The following is a 6,317-nucleotide window of genomic DNA, read 5'->3' as shown; positions in this document are numbered from 1 at the left end:
CCCCCCGCCCCCTTTCCTGGTGCTATGTCCTGAGCTACTTTTGTTTACCACACTCTTCTGCCATGATTTTCTGCTTCACTTTGGGCCCAGAGGAATGGAGCTGGCTATCAATGGAAAAGATGAACCACAGATAAACTTTTCTTCTTCTAATGTTCTTATCAGTTTTTTTTTGGTCACAGCAGTGGAAAAGCTGACTAAAACACCTCTTAGATACTTGAGAAGATAGGGATAGAAAGATGGAATTAAAATGAGGGTGTTATGGTTTGGGTGTGAGGTGTTCCCCAAAAGCTTGCAAGAAAGTTCAAAGAAGTGATTGGGTTGAGAGACTCTTAACTTAATCAGTGCATTAAATGAGTGGTAACTGAAGGCAGGTGGGGTGTGGCTGGAGGAGGTGGGCATTGGGGGTTTTGCTTTGGGGTTTGTATTTATATCCATGCAAGTGGAGTCTCATCTTTCTGATCATCATGTGAGCTGCTTTCCTCTGCCATACTCTTCAGCCATGATGATCAGCTTCACCTTGAGCTCTGAGGAATAGATCCTACTGTCTATAGATTGAGACCTCTGAAACCGTGAGTCCCCTTTCTCTTCTAAAATTGTGCTCCTTGGGTCTTTGAGACACAGCAGCAAAAAAGCTGACTAAAATGGGGAAATTGTTGAATGACTGTGTTTAGAACTATTGGTTGCCCAGGTCTCTGCCCCCACCTTCACAGTAACTTTTGACTTTCTGCTTCCCTCAGATCAGAGGCCCAATTTTTGTTTCTAAAAGTGGAATTTAAGAAGCTCCGGATTTAGGAGACCTAATTGAAGGCAGCAGTAAGATCCAAAATGGTCTGAACAGGATTAAGTGAAAATGTGCATACTGAGACTCTCAGCGGTCTCTCCTTTCCCCTCCCTGAACCAGGTTACGACACTGCAGCATAATATTGGTGGATTAGTCTCTTAGAATCTGAGTGACCTCATAAAAACAATATCCAGATACTGATGTTTCAGTGGTGCCCTCCATAAGAAGAGGGCAAACAGTACTCTCAGTAAGTACATGTTTGGTTTTACTCTTTAAAAAATTTTTTTTTAGTTGTACACAACAGAATACCTTTATTTTGTTTATTTATGTGGTGCTGAGGATTGAACCCAGTGCTCGCACATGCAATGCAAGCATTCTACCACTGAGCACAACTCCAGCCCCTGGTTTCACTCTTAAATGTGAATTAGCAGCACAAAGATCATCAAATATTTTAGAAATCCAAAGGCAGTATAGAAAAGAGATGAAATGAATAGACAGAAAATGTAGAAGCAAAAATTATCCTATAGTAGTACATAAAACAATAAAATTAAAATTCTTTTGCATGATCAACATGTAAAAGAGTTAAGAAGCCTGTCTTGTATAAACTTGCATCTTTCACAAAAGTCTTTATTTTTTTTAAACAATTGGCATTTCTTAGGTATATTTCCTTACAGAATGTTGACACCCAAAGGCTTTGCCTAACCTTACTATAACTCGGGATGTAGAGCCCAAGAGTGAGAAAGATGAGTTTCCCGGTACCTGTTCTAAAGGGTTAGTTAAATAAAATCAACATGAACTTTTTAGTCTCTACAGCAAGTGAGGCATCCTGACAAGGTACAGAGAAGATTGCTGGCACTATAGGTTTTCCAAATTCATTGGATGGCTTCCTCTGCTTAGCCATGGATCCAAAACTATATTGCTCTCTTCATAGAAGGGAAAAGAAAACCTCCTTCAAGGAAGCTTCATTTTCATTGTCTACTAGTTTTTCTCCTCTTGGTATCTGGAAGGGTTCTCTGGATTGATTCTAATAAAGTGTTACAGTGGCTAACTTGGAATTTATTCATAAGAATCCTGTATCCTTAAAAGCATTGCCCCTTGGTAGAATAAGAAAAAGGCATGGTCTGAGGCAGAAGGGACACCAACACAACTCAATGTGAGTTATCCCTTAGCCTGAATTCTTAGTGGTTCTCACTATAGATATTGACTATTCTACCTGGGTCCCTGCTCAGCCAGGCAGCATTGGATCTTAGAGGTCAACCAGATCAAATTCCTTACATCCAGTTGAGGGGACTAAAATATAAAGAATCATAGGACTTTCTGAATGTTAATTGTGGAACCACAATTCAAAACCAACCCAGTTGTTGTATAGAAACTTTCCTTGCATCATTTAGAGGTATATTCTAGGTACACAGGAAATATAGGAAAAGGTGAACTTGAACTTGTCACTAGAGGAATGAGGGAAAGTTACTTTCAAGAGGTAACCTGTGAGATGGGAAAATAAGCAGGAGATGAGAAGGTGAGAGCAGTAAAAGCATTCCAGGTTGGAGGGAAGAACATGTATAAAGTATTGATCTTGGGTGAGAACCCAAAGCTACCAGAGTTCATACAATTCTCCCATTTTGTTCTTGGAAAATGTGGGCCCCAGCACTGAGCCAGGTACTGAACTAAGAATACAGAGATAAGTAAGATATGATGCCTGCCCTGAAGAAGCACACAGAATAGTGTGGGAGTAATAATTCTATCTTTTCCCACCAGTGTCTCTTTTACTTCTGTTTTGTGTGATGCTCACCTGGGACCATATGGTGAGTTCTGTGTCCTGAACAAGGGCCACACTGCTATTTATTTTTACCATATTTCCATTGGTGCTGGAATGAGAAACCAATTTTAGGTTCCACCCAACTACAGAATAAAGATAGCTCAGGAAACATGTACCACTGATGATGGCAAGATTGGTTTCCTTATATTTGTACCTGAAGATCAATTTTCCAGAATACATTCATTCATCACATTACACTTACATTTTAGTGCCAGTACTTGGTATCAGCATTTTTTAGTGCAAATCAGTAATCACCCTTCACTGGTCACCAGCTTGTTGTATAGCCTTGAACCAGGTATTGTAAGGCTGCTAAGATGAACTGCATGAGCTTCTGACCTATGATTTTTTTTTAAGTGATGGGGACTGAACTCAGGGGTGCTCGACTACTGAATTACATCCCCAGCCCTTTTTATTTTTTCAGACAAGATCTCACTATGTTGCCCGGGCTGGTCTCAAATTTGCCATCCTCCTGCCTCAGCCTCCTGAGTCACAGGGTTTATAAGTGTACAACAGTGCACCTGGATTCCTAATAGTTTTTTGATCTTGAACAGGTTATTTCACTTCAAGTCCCAATTTCTGCATCTGCAAAATGGAAAATCAGTAGTTGCATATGAGTGTGCATATGGGTGTGTAATGAGGAAATCAAAGTACTCTGCACACAGTAGGACTTCAGCATATTTTCACTAAATCTCCTTCCCCTGGCCGACCATCCCAACATCCATAAATAGTTAATGTTGTGTGAGAATACAGAGGAATATGAAATATTTGGTGATGTTTTACTTTTTCACTAATGATCCAAATTCAAGCAAATTTATATGGCAAACCATTAGTTATCTCAAAATTCGAAAGAATGCCTTTACTGAAGCAATTTGGAGTGGTGACTTACTGTGGCCTTGGATTCTGCTTCAGAGAGATTTGGCATATATTATAAAGAATACCATTTTATTTAAAAAGCTCATAAAGCTTCATCCTCAGCTATTACTGATTTAGGAGTAGCAGATATATGGAAACTTTCACACTCTACTGAACGGGATTATACATTCTCCTCTAGCCCACATAACTCATATTTCGGGGCTGACTTCTTCTTAGTTCTTCCCTCTCTGATTAATGATGTGAATAACAGGGCTCTAGGCAGTATTCTCTTATCTGACCATGCTACAGGCTCACTTTCACTTGACCTTCAGAAAGCATTTAGGCAGCATTTCAGCCAAACTTTAGTAATGAACATTGGAGAACAAAGTTGTGAATTGTGATTCTAAAACACACACACATACACTCACAAGAGGACTGTGGCTTGCCAACACACACATGCTGGCTCTACTTTTTATTGATTAACAGGTTTTTTTTTCTCCTATCATTAATTACAAAAATAAACTAACTGGCCAACTTCTCACTAAAGATAAATGCAACCTGGGAGGATCACATGGATAAATCTTTCCTTGCCTCATTCAGATTGAAAGCAACATTTAGACTCTTTAGGGAACAGTCAGAAATGTGTGTATTATAGAGTTATATGTTTTAATAACTTTACCTCATTCTATTAAGCCTCTAACCCCATTGGAATCATAAAAGGTTAATATTGAGATGAACCCTAAGAACATAAATTAGGCATTGCTATTACTTTCCCCCAAATGAGCCTTAAGCTATGTAACACTTGATCAGCAGGAATTTCCTTTTTTATTAAAGAAATGAAGATACACTACATGGAGTGATATTATTGAGAATGCCTAGATTTTCTCATTATCCTACAAGTGCTTAAAATTGCTATTACAAATTTCTGCAGGCCGAACCCAGCTCCCAGTGGACCCCTGCAGAGTGTTATGGAGTACTAGTAGGGAATATGTTTCAATTGCCCACAAATATATACTTATATGATCATGTTGGGGATTTTCAAGCAGAAATGAGACATTTTATTTTCATTCTATCTATAAATAAAGGTCAATCTAAAATCGTGTCCTGGAGTTACAGGCCACAAATCAAAACTGGGGCATCAATGGGGGCATCTTCATTTATGAACTTTTTTATGTTATTAAAAAAGCACCAAGTTATCTATCATTTCTTCCTCCTTGGGTGGCTTCATTTTTCAATATTAGGTATTACTACTTCCCGTTTACAATTCATCAAGTTTAAAAGTGACACTTGTCCAATAAAAATAGTTGGATATCCTTGGCAAAGACACGACACTTTTGGATTACTGTCAATATCATCCATTTCTTCTAAAAGGAAATCTCCAGGTGGTAAATAATGAAGTAAGCCTCTATCACAGGTAAAAGAATTTCACAGGAATCTTTCCTGGCATCTTCTACTTTCCAAAATAGTCAAATTTATTTCATAGTTTCCAGCATTTGTACTAAGATGAAAAGATCTCAATATTTTGAAATGTATATTAACATTGACTGTTGTAATTTGTGGCACAGGATTTAACGGCATATACAAGTTTCTAGAATAGTGACATCCAATCTAAAATGATTTTTCTGAAGCTTCTTTTTAGTATTCCATTAACAGTCTTGTAAAAAATTCTAATTTGATCACCATAAGTCTAGCAACAATTATCAATGGTTCTGATGATTCAGATTTCCCATGAAAACACTGGTTAAAAGAACAGACAAGAATTTAATTACAGAAATGCCATGCTTTGTCAAAACAAATACATTGTTTGGGAAGTGCTTTCTGGTTTTTAATATAATGTCATACTTTTACGTATTTCATTGTCTTAGAGACAAGCAGAGCACTGATACAAAATGAAGCTTGTCTCTCTTGTCCCATAGTTCTGCTATATAAATGAATTATATATTTAATTTAAGTCATCTATTATAAATACTGGCACATAGTAGGTACTCAACAAATATTTGCTGGAATGAATTCACCATTTTCTCATGTGAAGGTAGTAGAATTTAAGTGATTTACACAAGGCCATACAATATTAATGATGGTTGTGGTATTAAAAGTCAAGTTTTAACTAATTTAGCTGAACTAGTTTTAAAGATAAATATTTAAATGTCTAGTATTAGTCAGTTCTTTTGATATTCTTTGAATCAATGTGACTTAGACTTACTAACTTCACTTTAGTAAATATTGGTAGCAATGTATTCCAGAGAACAAATGGATTAGAGCATGTTTCAAAATTACTATAATCTAACCATGCAATACTTTGAAATCACAAATATGACCTACATCACCTAGCACAATAGCATGGAGATAGTAAAAAGAACAGATTATTGACAGTAACAATTTATTCATCACTTGTTTTGTACCAGGTACATAAGTGATTTACATGGGTCATCTCATTTAATTCTTACAGCCTCATAGCAAGGCCTTTTCATTATCACTTTATGACCAGGAAAAATAAAGCACAGTGAGAGGTTAAGTAACTTTTCTCAAGGTCACAGAAGTAGGAAGATGGAGACCAGCTCTAGTCTGGAGTCTCTACTCTTAATTTCCATGTTCCACAGCTTCTATGGATGATATGTAGGTAAGAATGTGATAAAATGCAGAGAAATCCAGAGTGGAAATCAAAAACATCAAAACTTGACTTTAAGAAAGACTTAGATTTATATAATTTAGAAATAAAATAATATTAAATATAAGATTTCTAAATTACTCTTTGTATATAATTTTTTCTCTAACTCCCCTCTTATCACTTATTACCCTATAATTGTTTTACTATTTCAAATTATTTACTAATTTCAAATAATCTTAAATTCTATATATGTCTATAAG

This window comes from Marmota marmota, unplaced genomic scaffold (assembly GCF_001458135.2).
Source record: "Marmota marmota marmota unplaced genomic scaffold, marMar, whole genome shotgun sequence".
Classification (NCBI taxonomy): Eukaryota; Metazoa; Chordata; class Mammalia; order Rodentia; family Sciuridae; genus Marmota; species Marmota marmota.
This window is presented reverse-complemented; position numbering follows the sequence as displayed.